Source organism: Hirundo rustica, chromosome 2 (assembly GCF_015227805.2).
Source record: "Hirundo rustica isolate bHirRus1 chromosome 2, bHirRus1.pri.v3, whole genome shotgun sequence".
Classification (NCBI taxonomy): Eukaryota; Metazoa; Chordata; class Aves; order Passeriformes; family Hirundinidae; genus Hirundo; species Hirundo rustica.
Window position 1 is genome coordinate 5,333,136 of NC_053451.1, and position 17,264 is coordinate 5,350,399.

General features: G+C 48.6%; 1 protein-coding gene across 6 annotated transcripts in view; it reads left to right on the top strand.

Moving 5' to 3' along the window:
• BCL9 (BCL9 transcription coactivator) overlaps positions 1-17,264 on the top strand; it is a 57,592-nt gene that overhangs the window by 20,627 nt on the left and 19,701 nt on the right. The window contains exon 1 of one of the 6 annotated variants that reach the window (XM_040055514.2): positions 6,250-6,367. The exons of 2 other annotated variants lie outside the window; for them this stretch is intronic. The gene's annotated coding sequence lies outside the window, so the exon portion shown is untranslated. Of the gene's footprint in view, positions 1-6,249; positions 6,368-7,042; positions 7,077-7,313; positions 7,389-12,721; positions 13,029-17,264 lie in introns of those variants that run through there. 3 more of the 6 variants (XM_040055512.2, XM_040055511.2, XM_040055515.2) reach the window with 3 other exon arrangements.

Below are 17,264 nucleotides of genomic sequence, written 5' to 3' on the forward strand. Positions count from 1 at the left end.
GTGAGAGCAGGAGGGGCATTTCACAGTAGAACGTCGTTTCTACAAGATGGCCACAGTACAGGAGAGGCTAGCACCAGGGGGTGAATTATAGGGGTCTGGAGAGGAGAGAGGCTGTGGCAGAAAGAGGGATGTTACTGGAGGACACAGGGAGGAAAATGACAGAGACAGGGGGTGTAGATAAATAGTTAGAAATGGCTGCAGTGGTGTGATTTGGAAGGAGAATCAGTCACTACTTCAGTCACTAGTGGTGATCAGTTTAGGGAGCTGGCGGTAAATTACAGGCAGGTTAGGACTCCAAGAACACCCGTGACCCTGTGAAATGCTGGAGAGAGAAAACTTGCAGTAACAGTGAGTAAGACTCAGATCTCATCTAACTGAGCATGAGTATCTCAAGGTGAAACAGCAGAAGGAGAGGAGGCGGGAATATTGATTTCTGCCTCGCAAAACAGACAACAACGCCTACTTTTTCATAGCAAGAATGTAACCATTTGCTTTAATGGGCCAGTCTGTGGTACAGTGGGGGCTTGGTTTCTTTGTGCACAGTCTAGAGGGGAATTCATGCTGAAGTTGTTTTTATTTCTTCGTAGCCTAGGAGGAGAGACACAAGCAAAATTTTACCCTCAAACAACTCTGTGCTGACTGTAAGGGCAGCACGAGTGGAATCTGTCCACATTGCTGGCCTGTTGTGCAGCAGGCGGGTAGCCTGAGCAGCTGGATGCTGGAGGAGCAGTGCTGGAAGGCACAAAAAGCCCCTTATGCCAGGAGAGCTGTTGTATGTGTTGGCGACAGATGACTTCTTCTGTCTGTCTGAGGGCAGTTTTAGCCTCCTATTTATCCTGTGAGAAGGATGCTTCTAATGAGAGGTGCTTTCTTCATCTGCTTATGGCTTTCTCAGAAATGTTGCTTTGGGACTGAAATTTTGTTTGCTCGGTTTTACACCATGAAGGTGCACATGCGTGCCCCAGCGCTGTGGGCAGGCAGCACAGAGAACGTGGCTGTTTAAGGGGCCTTGGTGGCTTGTACCAGGCTCAGCAGGTGGCTGAAGGGAAGCAGGAGGTGAGTTTGGCAATTCTGTGAGCTGCTGCCGTGTCTGTTCTCACTGATGTCAAAGATGGCCATACACATACAAAGAGAGTGTAAAGTCATGCCTGAGAATCTTAAAAGGCTCAAGGGTCAGGCAGTTCCACAGACAAATTCTGGTAGCACCACAGCCCTCAGTGTGTGTTAGCAGTTCTCTGTAAAACATGGGGACAGTGTGGTGGAAGCAGTATTTCTGGGCAATCATTGGTTCTGAAGTCTTCTCTGTGCCAAAATTTCCCACCTTTGTTTGGTATGAGTTCATATTTTTCGTGTGTTGCATGAGCATATGCTTCCCCAGATTCTGTTTACCTGATTTCCCTTCTGAATCAGTATATGTTCTCCTTTTTCTTCTCCCTGTTTTTTTTTAAATATGTTTTAATTATAGGAGATACAGCTGAGCATTTATCGCTATGATATTTGTCTCATACCTGTTTACTGACTTGAGAAAAGGCTTTCTAAATGGGCAAGAGCATCCTGCAACTGGAATTTCTTTTTCATACAGAGGATTTGTTCATCACAAAGTGATGCACACCAGAGTGTCTGATGTGAAATAATGTCTTCAAGTGGGGCAGATCAACTCTAAGTCTCTCTGGATGTCCAGAAGAATATTTTAACCACAGGCACAGTCACGTTCCAGCCCAAACTTGATTGAGGCTCACACTGTTTGGGTGTTCATGTGAACAGGAAAGCAGGATGTCAACTGTTTCTCTCTTTTCAGTGCAGACAGGAAAGTGAGAGCAGGGCCTTTCTTGCTCAGGTGAATTTGCCATCATCTGCACACTTTTGCTTTGGGGTGATGTGCAGCCAGTGCTGGTCAGATCCATCAGCCAGTCTCATTCCCAGCACAGCTCCATGCCCTGTGCAGCCAGCTGGGCAGTAGTCATTGATGTAGGTGACTTACAAGTCATTTTTTCACCAGAGGTGGGGTTTGCATATGCGTGTGTTTTGGGGGTGTGTGTGTGACTGTATGTGGCTATTGACATAGGTATGGATAGAGAGACGTTTCCCTCCTCTGGGAGGCTGTGAAGTCCCACCCGCAATGGGATGCAGAGGTTCTGTTCCCCCGAAGTATGTTAAAAATATTCTCTGGTGGTTTGGATGATGGAGGCTCAGCAAAACTGAGGAGACTCGGGTTAATGTCTAATACTAAAAGAAACTGCACAAGAAAGAAAGCCACAACAATCTCTCCCCCTCCCCCAGGCTTGATTTCCTAATCTTTTAGGAATGATTTACAATAAATAAAAGACTTTCTGAAATAAGATTTTTTTTTTCCCCAAGTTAACAATGGATGTTAAACTACCCCTCCCTGTGGTCCTTTCCCATTTCTTTCACACTGTCCAGCTTCAGACTTCATCCTGCAGCAAGATTCATGAAGGCAACTCCCCAGTGCCCATGCAGAGAGATCACGGTGGTATGCAAACCATAATCACCTGGATTCCTTACAGGAATGGGTTGTTTCCTTTTGAGAAGGCTCATTAGAGCATGCAGCAGTGTAAACCTCAAAGCTTGTAAGAAAATGGTTTCATAGAGACTGATCTCTCTTGTCCCACAGCTACTCTGATCATTTACAGGGGAGCACAAAAGAGGGCAAAAACCCACCAAACCTAAAGCAAACAAACAAAGCAAAACATCCTCCTAATGGTGTGTGCTCTTGATTTCCAACCGTGATGGTGTTTTATACCCACTTTGTGCAGGTGTGTACGAGTGAAGGTCGGGAAGCAGTGCAGAGAGCAAAGCTCTTAAGGAGCTAGTTGAGCTTCCCTGCTGGAAGGTTAGAATCGCATTGAAAGAGGGAAATCTTGCCTGGGCAGACAGGAAATACGTGATGCAATTTCAGCACAGGGTTGCTAGAGATAGAATTGCCCATAAACTTAAAACAAAACAAAAAATTGTTAAGGAACACTTTGCATGGCCCAAATGGCCCATGGTCAAAGCATTTAATAGTAAGGGGTCCTGTAACTGCAGAAGCAGCAACATACTGGCTACATGGTGCATGGTGTTGACATCCTTTACCTGCAAGGAGGAGTGCCCATCCCTGATCCTGGGTATAGGGGCTGGTGTCAGATTCTTCTTGCTGCTGACAGCTTTCCTTGAGGCAAGGTTTTCTTTTTAAACATTATTGATTGAAAAGGCCCAATCTACTGTTGTATTTGAGGTGAAAGTCTTTCATGTGGAATGACTGTGTATGTGGTTGGAGAAGGCTCCGCTTCAGACAGTCGATGGTCGGGGCAGGGTGTGCCTTCAGAAAAGGGTAATGTCTCCAGCCTTCACATGCTAAGGATCCAGGTCTCAATTTCACTTTCCCTCAGTCCCATCTTCAAAAGTTCCAGCTTCTCAGATATTTCCACCTCCTCCAGTTGTGCCAGTTCAGCTGCTTGTGGGGATGAAATCTACATCAGAGCTGATCTGGTGTTAAGGTTTTGTCCTTGTTAGTAGGGCTTTTTTTAAAAAAAGAAGAAAAAAAAGTAGGATCGTTTAAACAGCTCACCTATGCGTGTAGCTGCATAAATAGTTTAACTGGCACAAGTGAGCGGCAATAACTGAGAGCATGGCAGGATCCTCTAAAACTGGGTCTGCTGCAGATGGAACAGTGAAACAGAGCCACAGCCCTACACGCTCTCAATCTTATTTGCATGAGTAGCTCCATTGTGCTTCAGTGGGACTCTACTTACACATGTAAAATTAAGTGTTTGCAGGGCCAGGCCCTTGAAGAGAATAAAAGCTGTGATCGGGGTGTGCCATGCTCTGAACCATGTACAGAAAGTGTCATGCAAATGTATTTTGCTGGCTGGGCTATCTCGTCTGATCTGTCTGCTCCGCAGAACCGGAGCTCCTGTGGCAACTTTCCTTAGGCTTGGTTTGCTCTAATGGAAGAGGGCCTTGCTTTAGAATAGATAGGCTGATCTCCTGCCCTCGCTGCAGACAGGGAGTTGTGAGGAAAGCGTACGCAGTGTGGTGAGAGCTGTAATGCTTCCAAGATGTTCTTGGATTTGCCGGAGTGCTCTAAAGAGTCGGGACAGCTGGTTTCTCTGGGGCAGCTCTATGAGCTTGGCCAGGGGAGGACAAGACCCCAGTACAGGGGGCTCTTCTCGAGGCTGGTGGGGACGGTCCCACCATCTGGGGCTCTACTACCTGAAATCCCGGCTTATAACCTGTCTTCGCAGTTAGGATCGTTTTAGAGCCTGTTGTTGTCAGTTCCCTTGGTAAAACCCTTCAAGGACAGCCTTGGGAATTCACTGCTGTGGCGGATTCCCAAAGGTGGTGGGTGAAGTAGCAACTTAACTGTTGAGAGTGAAGCAAAGCACCTTGATCGCTGCTCTCCGGAGCCCCAGAGAAAGGAAGGAAGAGACTTAAAGCCGTTGGAGGGGAGAGGCTTGGTGTGGTTATTTGAGACCGCTGCCTGCAGAGTTGCACAGTCATTTATAACTGTTTGAAATGTGGGGGGATGGGGTCGGGGGGATGGGAGGGGAGTCGGAGGAACCACAGCATCTGCAAACTAGTAGCATTTTGTGATCGTTTTCCCCGGTCTAACTCCTAAAGGGACAAGACAGCCAAGTCCTGGGTCAGAGGAGGGAGAACAAAAAAGGCAGTTTGCTAACTCCTCGTTTTTTTATCGCTGCTGTCCCGTGTGTCGGGATTGAGGCACAGGGTAGGATTTTCAAAGGTGCCTTTGGAAAACGGAAGTTGGGTGCCTGGCTTCCTTAGGCTCCTTAGAGAAATCCCAGCCTCTACTGCCGAGGGCAAACAACTTCCTTTTAAGCAAACCGCGATGTGTTCCTGGTGTCGGTGAGAGTGGGACTGGATCTTCTGTCGGAAGCATTGTGAGGTACATTCTGTTCTTTACACCATGCTGGGCTGCCTGGCCAGCATGGTGGGATGCACGAAGGACAGGAGGAATTGCAGGTGTTGCGTTAAAAGAGACCTGTATCAATGTAAAAAAGATGGGCAAGGTTTAAGCATCGGGTAAAGGAGCGTTTGGAACCGATGGCAGCAAAGGTGGTGGTTCCAGTTTCACCGAGACTTCAGCTGTAGAAGGTGCTGGCCGTGATCACTGTAAAGATGCAGGTGGGGCTGGCGTCAGTGAGTGGAAAGACTTGTCAGAGACCAAAGATTTCCCCCTTCGGGTCGTGGATCCTGGGAACTTGTAGCCCCAGGGGCTTATCTATAAAAGGTGTCAGTGGGCTGAGACTCTGTCCAGCGGGAAATGCTTCGGGTCTCTGGTCTGTGAATCATAGGGGACTGAAACCCCACGGTTAAGAAGTATTCCCTGAAGGAAGAGTATCTATTTGGGTTAAGAGGTGATAATTAGCTACTGTGGCAGTGCTCAGGAAGCTGTAAAGAGTTCTTTAACGGTGTATATGCAAGTGGGCAAGGACAAGGGGAGGAGAAGAGACGGACAAAAAGAGATTGAAGGCTGAGCAAAGAGAAGGAGGTGGTTTGCCTGCCAAGAGCAACGCCCAGCGTGAATGTTGCGCTAAAAGGGTCTTCTTCCAAAGACTTGAGTTACTTAAAAGTGGGAGTTGGACAAGATGGGAGTTGAACAAAGAATGGGTCGTTTGAGGATAAAGGGGGAGGGAGGACACTGCATTTCTGTTCACTGGTGTTGTATTGGCTAAACAGGTTATTCAGGCAGCCTGGATAAGCAAAACTGATCCCCTGACTTTCTCTGTTCGGCTGCATCGGTGTGCCGCCGGTGGCTTGGAGACCTCTTCCTTACAGCCACGAGATCGCCCATTTTAAGAACATTTTTGTGGAGGGGAAGGAGAAGGATTAGTGGATGTTGAAAGCCGTCTTTTCACAGAGTAAGTCTCAGACTGAAAAGGGCGGGGGATTGCTGCAAATCTTCAAAACTCTTCACTGCCAGTTTGAAACCAAACTACATTGATGTCTAATCCCCCAAACACGGAGCATTTGTCCAGGATGGGGCCCTTGAGCATTTTTAGGAGTTGATAGGTTGTGTCTGTTTGCCATTACAGCCTGGTCCCTCCCTGTTCAGTTCCAAGCTGCTGCTTATCCCGGCGCTTTCTCTCATCAGGAGAAAGCCCTCGGGTCACTCGGCGGGTGGGCAGTCGGGGTGCTCAGCCCCCGGGGAGGAGGGACTCGCTTCTCCTCCACAAATTCCTCCCCCCGCCCTGCTCTCACCCCGCCTTCCTCAGAAACGTGTGGAAGGGACATGTGCCAGCGGCCCGGGCCGCTCCACGATGGTCCTGCGGTTCTCCCGGGCCGTGCCATCGGGCTGGCGGCGATTCCCAGGGCGCGTGGAATGCCCCTCGTGGGGAGCAGCGAGGTTGAGGCGGGGGTACCACGGCACGGGCAGCGGGGCGGGCCCGGGCAGGCCGGTGCCGAAGAGGGCGGGCAGGTCACCGGCTCGGGGCCGGGCGGCGCCATCCCGTATCCCGCATCCCGAACGCCGTATCCCGCACCGCGCCGCCCCTCAGGGGCCCCGCGCGCCGTTTCCGTTACGGGGGTGCCGCCGTTGGGGGGGGGGGGGGGGGGGCGCGCAGGGTGGGGGCGGGCCCCCCGCGCGCGCCGCCTCAGGGGGAGCGCCAGGGCCCCTCCCCGGCCCCACCGGGGGCGCCTCCCCTGCGGTACCTGGCGGGCACCGGGAGCACGGCGAGCACCCTTCCCGCCGTCCGGGAAACCAGGGGAGGGAGGGCGGCTCTCTGCGCCCGACTCCGCGGAGGGGAGTTTGGGGTGGAGGGGAGGGGGGGCGGCGGGGGAGGCGGCCCCTTTAAGAAAAGCCCCGGGCGCGCGGTCTCTTTAAAAGGGGGAAGGGGCGTGGCCGCCGCGGGGCGGGGGGCCGGGCTATGTTAATGAAGGGGCGGGGCCGCGCGCCGAGGGGAGCCTGTCTCTTTAAGAGCCCGGCCGGTACCGCCGTGCGGCAAAGGGGGAAGGGCCGCAGTCCCCTCCCTCTGGCTGAGGAGAGGCGGGGCGGGGGGGCCGGGCGAGACCACTGCGCGGCGCGGGGAGCGAGAGGCGGTCCCGTCGCCGGCCGAGTGAGTAGCGGACGGTACCATTGCCGGGGCGGGGCGCGCGCGACGGGCGGTACCATTCCTCTCTCCGCGGGTTGCGGGATACGGCGGGACGGGGGGGGGCGCTGGGGGGGGGGGGGAAGAACCGGTGTGGGGAAAAGGGGGGGGAGGGGGGGCGGGAGCGGGCGGGGGGAGCGGGCGCGAGGGGCTGCGCTGGGCGGTACCATGTGCGCGGAGAGCGGGGGGGGAGGCGCCGGCGGACAATGGAGCCTGTGTGTGTGTGCGGGAGGGGGACGGAGCCGCCGCGCCGCCCCCGCCGGCCCCGGGCTGAGCGCGGTGAGTGCGGGGCGGGCACCGGGCACCGGCACCCGCACCGCCCGCCCCAAGATCCCGAGTCGGGGGGGTCCCGGGGGTGCCCCAAAGGAGGCGGCGACGGGAGCTCGGGGGTTGCAGGGGGTGCCTGGGGGACTGAGATCCATGGAGGGATGTGTGGGGAGCAGGGGATGCTTTGGGGTCTGTGCTTCATGGAGGAATGTGTGGGGAGCAGCGGATGTGCTCCGCGGAGGGATGTGTGGGGAGCAGCGGATGCTCCGGGAGCTGTGCTCCGTGGAATGTGTGGGGAGCAGGGGATGCCTGGGGGATATGCTCCATGGAGGGATGTGCTGGGAACAGGGGATGCTGCAGGAGCTATGCTCCGTGGAGGGATGTGTGGGGCATGAGGGATATTCTGGGATCTGTACTCCATGGAATGTGGGGGGAGCAGGGGATGCCTGGAGAATGTGCTCCATGGAGGGCTGTGTGGGGTATGGAGGAATATTCTGGGAGCTGTGCTGGGATGTCTGGGGGGGCTTTGGGGTGCCCTGGGAGCCCTGGAGGTTGTGCTGTATGGAGCGGCACATGGAACGCTGTGCCTCGCGTTGTGGTGCAGGGGATGCCCCGGGGGCTGTGATATATGGAGGAATGTATGGGATGCCATAGGGGATGCGTTGGGAGGAGGGATGTGTGGGCTGTCCTGGGTCGCGGTGTGGTGCACGGGATGCTCCAAGAGCTGTGCTCGGTGGAGGGATGTGTGGGATGCTCGGTGGTGCGGGAGATGCGCTGGGGCTCTGCTGTGTGGAGGGCTGTGGGGTGCAGCTCTGGCGGATCTCTGCTGCCCTGAGGCATGTGGAAGAGGACAGTGGTAGGTGGACTAGAGAGGTGGCTGTGAGATTCCAGTCTCAGTGAGGGGCTGGGATATAGGATGGCTGAGGCTGTTGGATTGGGAATGAAGACTGTCCCGGGATAAAGGGGCTGGTGTAAAAGTGGGGCGGGAGCTGCGTGTGTGAACTCTGTGGCTGAGCTGAGGTGAAGGGCTGGGGCACAGAGATCCACAGCAGGGATATAGGGAGTGGGATACAAGGTGAAACGTGCAGCCAGAAGGTGGGAGATGCTGTGTGGGATATTAGATCACCTGGATGTGCTGTGAGGAAGGGATGGGGGGCTGTGGTGTGTGAAGTACTCAACTATGGGCATCTGCAGGGAAAAATGTGAGGAGCTGGATAAAGAAATGAGGTTTGCTGGGGAGAGTGGTACATGAAGAGAGGCATGTGAGGAGTTGGGACTTGAGTCATTGTAAAAAAGATATATTGGAGTGGGATTGGGGAAGCACTGGGAGCCAGAATGTGGGGTAGGGAGTGCTTTCAGCGTGAGGGAGGTGGTGCACATGGTCATGAGGGGAATAGTAGGGCTCCAGAGCCGGGAAGCAGTGTAGATTGATCAGGGGAGCAGGAATCCAGCGAAGCTAAACCTGTAGTATCAAACTAGCAAGTGGGATACTAAGTGTGGGAGGGGATCTTGAATATGGGGATTGTGGGGAAGAGCAGTATCTGTCAAGGCAGGGGAAATGTGTTTATTTGGAAGGATTCCTACTAGGTGGAGGAGAGGCTCTGTGTGTGTATGCATGAGAAAAGGGAGTCTGTGCTCTGGCTGGCTGCAAAGGGGGATGAGAGGCTTAATCTGAAGCTTCATGAAGTTAAGGGTTGGATGAGGAAAAAAAAAAAGAATGGTGGAAACTCCAAATGCTTAGGGAAATGGTGGGACAGGTGGATGTGTGCAGGCAGCAAGGCTCCACTTCTAGGATGAGAGTGAACTCTCTACGTCTGTGTTGTCCATATCCCTGTCCCCAAGTTCTGTGTGTAGGTGATGGTTCTAAAAAGGCCTCTGAAGGTGGAATGTTTGGGATGTGGAAAGTGGATTTTACTCGGGGAGGGTAGACAAAGCCTGAGGAGACAGATGGGAAGAATCTGATGTGACAGTCAGTTGTGGGTTGTTATTTGGGTGTAAAATATTAAGGTGGGATGATGACATGATTAGTGGTTTAATAGTAAACTGCATGAGAAATCAGAAAATTGTCATTCAGCAAAGAAAGAATGAAATAAGTGTCAGATGGGAGTTGGTTGTGGAGTGATTCAAAGCCCACCAAGGTGAAAGGGAAGATGCTTTTATTCTTCAGATGCCAAACCTAACATGGAGTCCGAAGCTGGTATGGAAATAACCATGAACCTCACTTTAGGGAGAGGAGCATCAAGTCTTGTAGCCCTTACCTGGTAAAGTAACACCTTCTCCTTGGTCTGGGCAGAGAAGAAGGGGTTGTGCCAAGTCAAGTTTGTCTCCTTAAGCCTCCCTGTTGGTGACTGGTTGCTTTTCTGTCAAGGAAGGAAGTGGGGGAGACAGTTCTCTCTCTTTTTAGGGGTTCCAGTTACATTTTTATTTTCCTTGAAAGTATTTTGTCCTTGATTTCTCTGTGAAAAGCCCACACAGACATAGGATGCTCTGGAGTATCCTTAAATGTATCAAGCTTTAAAGCATGAGGAAAAAAAACTGGTGTAGGTTTTTTTTCCTTCTGTTTTGTTGGATTATTTGATCAGTGATTGCTGGAGATATTACAATAACAACCATTGGAAAGCTAGGCAAGGCATGATATGAAATCAAACGAATTAACGTACTTAAACAGCCTTATTCCCACTTCTTTTTGTTTACCTCTCTCCCGTTTCCTACGAGGTCTGTAATGGCCAGTTTCTGACTGAAGTGGGGCGTCACAGGTGTGGGACCGGGGAAGTTGGTCGGGGGCACACACACAGTCATTTTGTGTCAGTCCCGGGGCAGAGGAGCTGTGCTTGCAGGAGGGCACAAGCCTGCGTCCTGTGGCACAGGGATCTGCTTTCTTGCCTGAACTACAGGGGTTGTTTTCCTGAGGTTTTATAGCCATTTTGGACAAGTTGGCATGATGGCTCTGTTACGCGGTGTGGATTTTTTTTTTTTTTTTCTTTTAACAGTGATCTCCAAAGAGATTATTTTTAATGAATGTGTCCTTTTTTTCTTACTCAGTGCATAAAAATGGCTCAAGGGCTCATATTCTTTCCCTGTCTCCCTTGCTGGCCTCTCCTCAAACAACAAAAGAAAGGCATCTTTCTTTTTTTGACTTGGAGTTAGCAACGATGTTAGTTTTGGGATTTTGGAATTTTCTCAGTGGGGCGAGTTCGTTTTTGTTTTGTTTTGTTTTGTTTTTTAATCTGTTTTTTTTGGGTCGGGATTTTATTGTGGAGCGGGGTCTGGGGATCTTGGGTCTCACTGCACTTGTGTGAACTCTTAACACCTTAATTGAAGGGGTGGAGATGCTGAATCACTAACAAAGACCTCCTTTATCCAAAATGTTAATCAATCATTGACGTTAAATAAGTGTGAACAAAACCAAGCAAAAAAAAAACCCCACCCTAAACAAGTTTTTGTGTAAGTCCCCCCTCCCATTCAGCTGCTCATCTTTGGTCAGGTTAACGTGATAAATTCTTTTGGGGATGTATTTTGTGCCTGTACACTTGGTTTTTGCGGTGTTTGGTAAAGGTTCTGTTTATGACCTCCCAATGTAGTTTTCTAAATCCAGATTATTTAGCTCCTGGATGTCTAAAGATGTTCTGGGAGAAACTGTGATTTGCTGTGCTGTGGGGGAGTAGCTGGACTATGATGGTACTGTTGTGACCATCTTTTTGTATGCTAGGTTTTTTTTTTTTTTTTTTTTTTTTTCTTTTTTTTTTTCCCCCTTGTTTGTTTTGGGGAGGTATTTTGCTTTTCTTTCTTGTGATCAGTTAATTTGTTTATTGGTCAACACAATCTTCTAAGCTACGCTGAATTTTAATGTGAAAGAAAATAAATAAGTTACTGGTCATACAACCAGAAACTTTGTAGATCTCTTCTGGATATTATGAATACAAAGGGTGTGGACTCTTTCTTCCCTGTGCTTTCCCCCTCCTTCCCCCCCCCCCCCAGTCTTGCATTTCATCTTTATAGTTCATGCACTTGGATTGTTTTCAGTTAGGGTTAGTCCACAGCCAAGCTACATTTGTCACCAAATATCCAAATATAGAAACTGAGGCGACTGTAAGCCACAAGGCTAAAATATTCATATACTAGATCTTTTCTGAGCAGTTTATATGTTTGATGTGGATAAGAATGGAGTACCTTTGATCCATATTTCCCAGCTATTCAAAGGCTTGCTACTCTGCAGCACATTGGCTTCCCATACCTATTCCTACGTGTTTCTTCCTAGATGTTGTTTTTTCCTCTGAGTTCTTGACATGCTGTGTCAATTCTCTTGCCTCACAAACTGTGCCTATGGTTTAGGAATTTCGCTGGTTTTTATAATTTCAATAGGAAAAAAAAAAAAAACAACCCCAAACAGCAACAAGTTTATTCTGTGAAGCAATTACACTCAAGTGAGTATTCAGACTAATCCCTGCCTTAAATGCGAGCTGTGCTACCTTGCAGGGCTTTTTCTCTTCTGCTTTGTAGAAGTTTGTCAGAATTTCTTCATAGCAATGCAGGCAGCCTTCAAAAATCCTTCTGACTCGTTTGTGTGGCCTTGGACTTCACAGAAATCTCTGTGCCTCCCTAAGGTTTGTGGTCTGTTTACATAGATATGAAGTCCTTTAACCCAGCAAGTTTTGCTGTGGGCTTGGATTTCCTGCTTACAAGCTCTGCTGGAGTCCCTCTAGTCTTCCTGCTGGCAAAATAAAGGTGTTAACTCAGTTTTTCAGAGCAATTTGTGAATGGAAGGAGCTGAATTTTTACTGCTGAATTTTTGTTGGAGAACTGCTCTGCCTATTGAATTTAGAAGGGCTTTCCCCTACGTACCCTTACTTGTCTGTTAGGTTGGTTTTTTTTTAACTGCTTTAAAAGTTTTAATTGTTTTGGAGCTTGACCTCCTTTGTAGTAGGAACTATACAAGTCCAGAAGAGCAGAAACTATTCATAATTAGGAAGTCCAGATAATCTTGAAGAACTTGAACAAAAAAAAAAAAAAAATGGATCTGTTGGGAAATTTCTGAAGGGTTGCCTTTAAGACCGTGCAGGCTCATAAACGCTGGTTAGCAACAATAGGTGACATTTAATGTGCTGAATACAAGTGGGCTGTTCCAGTGTTAACTTCTGATTTATGTTTTTGAAGAAGCAGGGCTGTGCTTACCTGTGTGCCGAGCTGCCCTCTGTTCCTATTCCTGTGAGCACTTCCTTCAGTGCTGGAGCTGGGTTTTGAGGAGTCCTGGGTGCCCATCTGTTTTGACTCTGCACCACCGTGCTGTGTGTGCTGGTGCTGCTGTTGGAACAGCTGGATGCTGGAACAGATCAGGGAGCTGATCTGGATTAGAAGTAGCCTGGCAGGGAGATGATGATACTTAGCCTACATCCATTTGCCAAACTGGTTTGCAGTTTGGCCACAGGCACATCAGACAGTGTGGTGCAGGGGTGGGAGTAAACATTGGTACTGGCACTTCTCTAAGCTGGCATTGCTGCCAAAAGGAATGCTCATCTAACTATACCCCTAAGAGTCTGCTAAACTTGCTAAATGTTTTTTTACACCTGTTTGTTACAGCTTCCCTTGCCTGAGAACAGTTCCTCCAGCTTACCTTGTCCTTTTTGCCAAAAATCATCTCTGAACACATTCAAGGTATCAAAAGAGAAGCCCTCTTTAAGAAGCTTTAAGCAGGGCCAACAGAAGCATGTGGTGGCTTTGCCATGGAGCAGTTTCTGCTGCCTCAAGACTTTCTGATGATACAGAACATGTACTGTAAATTGACGATAGACTATTTAGTATGGTTGCAATTAAGCAGTGAAACTCATGCTGTGAGAATCTTGCTGAGGAGCAAGAATTCAACAAGAGTTAAAAAGCATCAGATGTCTTTAAGAATATGAAGAATATTCAATTATCCTAATCAGTGACAATGAAAATTTTGGAAGAGGTATTAAGCCTGTGGTCTAAACCTTCTTTTTTTATTCTGCTCTAGCAGTTGTGCTTCCATATTGGGAAAGGGAGGGATGGAATAGCCTGTTGTGCCTGGGTTTGCTGCAGGATTCTCACACTCCTCTCTGGAAACCTGATTGAGAGCCAGTGTATGAGATGTGCCATAGGCTTATGGTTGGACTCTGTTCAACCATCCTGAAATCTGGTCTGAGTTACTAAACTGGCTATCGTGAAGTGAACTGCTGCTTCACAGCTTTCTACATTTCCTTTACTCCTACTTCTGTAGGTTATTCTTGCCTATTCTTCTGCAGAGTTGAGTCTGAGCACTCTGGTTTTGATCTACTTTGACAACACTAATTGAATTTATTTTAAATACCGTTATGAAATTGCAGTTAACTGTATCTGAAGAATGAATCTTATCCCTTTAGAGGGATCCCGTTTTTTCAGACAGACTTAAAAGCAGGAGTGGGAGTTTCCTTGTTTGGCCTCCAAGAAGATGCTCATGGAATAGGGAAGGGAGATGAACAGTGGAACTGTAAGGTGGTTGGCTTGTTTGTTTTTTAAAGCCTAGGTAGAATCAATGAAATCCTTTTGAAGAGAGGAAAAAGGAAAGTGCCTTTTACCACTAACATGATTTCTTTCAACAGAGAAAGATGGAGCAATGTCCTCTGAGATTTCACTGAAAATTGGGTGCTGCAGTCTTGAAAACAATGCTGGTTTTAAGTGCTCCTTAGTGGTACAATCGATGGCATAAAGAGTGGATGATATACACAATAATTTAGCTGCATATGGAATCGAGGGAGAACTTGCTGTTTTCTGTATTGAGTTCAGAGCAGTTGTTGTTCAGGAACAGACAGCCATACAGCTGCCTGTTCAACTCCTAGCACTGGCAGTTACTCTTGAGCTAGGTGTCTTGTTTTTATGGCTGTTTGGCCTCTTAAGAAAGCAGTGCCACTGTGTTTTTCCTCCTTGGCTTTCTGATGGGGCAAGAGAGTTGTAAATCACTGACCCACCTTGTCACTGGATGGTCTCCATGTGTCTGTGGTTGTCCTCTGCCTTCTGAACAAAGGGTGCGGATATCTGTTTTACCTTATCAGCGGGGTGGCTGGGGCCCATGGGCTCTTTTTAAAACCAGGGTTGCTTGGATTTGGTGGCAAACTTGAGAACAGAGCTTGGCTCTTAATGTGCCTGTGATTTATCTACTCGACCACGTTACTTACGCTCTACAAATTGCTTTAAGTCTGTGAGTCTGCCTGTGTGTGTTGTGTCAAGCTATCTTTGCCACCTTTGCAGTGTGTACAGAGTTGTGAAGACCTGAGCAAAAATTCTAGTTTAGTGGTTCACTGATAAAAACGCTGGGTGAGATCAAGCAGTGCGCAGACCCTTTTTTCAGGTTCTCAGAGCTCTGCTTTCTGCATTTTGCTAAACTGACTCCTTCAGGTGTCTTGATATCACTGTTCCACTGCCTGCGAAATGGCAATGTTGTATCTATGTACCAATCTGGATTTGTTTGAGGATTGATTAGAAGTGTATTTGCAGTGTAATATAAAACTAAGCTGTAGCCTGTTGAGGTGAGCAGCCACAGCCTCAATAGGGACACCTGGTACAATGGACAGTTGAGGCAGTCCTATGTACGGAGAAACTCTTTTCAGGACTTCTGCTAGTGGAATGGAGGTTTTCCGCCACATTTTATATGAATGTATGAGGGGAAAAAAAAAAAAAGTTCAGCTCAAAATTATTTGACAGCTCGGTAGCAAGAAAACACTTTCTTCTGCCTCTTGAAAATAATAATTTTATATATATATGCATATATACAAGAAAAAATATTTAACCTTCTTGTGGTTGGGGGATAGAAGGTTGAAACTGTCAGGCAAATAGCCACCATCCAGCAGAAATGCTTCTGAATGCTTTAGTGAAAGCCAGCTTTGATTTGACAGTTATGAGGCTTTGAAAATAGCGCTGTGTTTATACAGCACAGTAAATACTTTGAAGTGCGTTAGGCTGTGCTGTACATGCGTGGCTAACTAGAGGAATATTAAATGCCTACATCTTGTGTTGAGTGAGGGAGGATCCTGCTGCAGTTGGAATTGTGTGCTCCTCATACTTCTATAAGATCGTGTCAAAGCAGTAGATTTGATAATAGACCTGATTATACAATTGCTTAATTTCTTGTCAGAATAACAGTTTTACATGCTGTGTTCTGAGATCTTTGAGGTGACCTCATGTTATTTATCAAATGTCAGTTTTTCATCCCGGCAGCTTTGATATAATCATGTAGCATCGTGGAGTACTGTGTACATGCAGTTTTTGCTTGCTGGAGCTCTTTGAAGTGCATTACTCCTTAGAAGAGTCATTGCTGTGTGGAAGATACTGTATAGAACGACTGGGAAGCCAGTATGGAATCACTGCACTGGGAGACTGAGGGTCATGCTGCTTCTCACATGCCTAATGTGGGTCTGAAATCAAAGTAGTGAGAGGTTCAATGCACTGGGGACAAGCACACCCTGGCACACATTTTACCCAGCAGTAAGCTGCAGGGGATGTAGTAACTCTTCAGCTCTGCTCCTGTGGGAATGCCGGGTTCGTGGTGTTGAGCTCCCCAGGTGCCTGAGAACAGCAGGGAGGGCTCGTGTAAAGGAGCAGAGCAGAGGGATGGCTGGTGGTGACAGTCCTGAACGAAAACTGGTCTGGCAGGTGCTGCTGGAAGGCAGTGATGCTCAGGAGAGCCTTGGAAAAGTGCTCATTTGGGAGGAGAGAGACCAGAGAGCTGTAAGGGTGAAGGTTAACATGAAGGAAAGTGTATGGCTTGCCCCCAGCAATTCCGACCGGTGTCGTGTCATGTCCCCTTGCAGCAGAGGGGAATTACTGCTTGCTGTAGCACTGGGTTTTCTCAGAGGAGCTCTGTCCTGTACTGACCCATCCCAGCCCCACTTAGCTTATGAAAACTGACAAGACTGCAGCCCAAGGAGTTACGCCTGAGGATTGCCTCTTATCTTCCATTCTGGAAGCCTGTTGAAGGGATGCTGAAAGGGAAGGAAAAAAAGCACTTGGGGTTTTTTTCCATGATGAACTGATTGGTGACTTGTTTCTCCCAAGCCTTTTGTTTAAGCGGTGTGGTGTAGAAGAACAAACTGCTGTCTCCTTGGTGCTGTCTCCCCATCCAGTATTTCAGCATATTTTCCCTCAGCCCTTTTCAGCAGATTAGTTTCTAGAGAATGGGCTGCTGGCAAGCTCGACACAGGTGTCTTTTACCCGTGGTTGTTCATGCTAATGTCCCTATTTAAATTTTTGAAAAAATAAACCCAGAGAAGTTAGGGGAAAGAGATTGCCTGTGGCTTCTCTCAACTCCTGTAAATGAAGTTTTGACAGAAGCCAAAGCTATGAGAGCAGGCCATGGAAAATTCTCATTGCCCACTGGACTCCTGTATGCAATGCTGACTGATGCTAAGGCTGTTAACTGCTAACATGATATGGAAAGCTGCAGAAGCCTGTCATATAGTAGGGAAACACTTAAAATGTTTCTTGAAAAACCCCTTATTGCTCAAGCTTTTGATCTCTATCGGTTTTAACAATAGCTGGAACTCCACTGCAGCCTGGCTGCTGCTCAGGTAAGCGACTCTCCACATAGGGAGCTCCAAACTCCACTTGTAAAGTACATAGGCTGCTCCCAGCACTGCTAACAGAGGTGGAGCTGAAGTGATGTTGGCAGCTGCGTTGGAGTGCACCAGGGCTGAGCTGAGGTCAGCGCGATGTCGTGACAGGGAGCGCGACGGCGTCCCCGGCAGCGGCCCGGCTGACCCGCACCTGCCAGTGCCGCTGCTGCTGGGTGAAGCTGAAATGGCAGGAACACCGAGCGGAAGTGTTCATAATGTTCCTGTACAGAGGCAGATAGCTGTAGCTTAGGCTTTGAGGGTTTTTTTTAAAGAATTTTTCTTTTGGCTT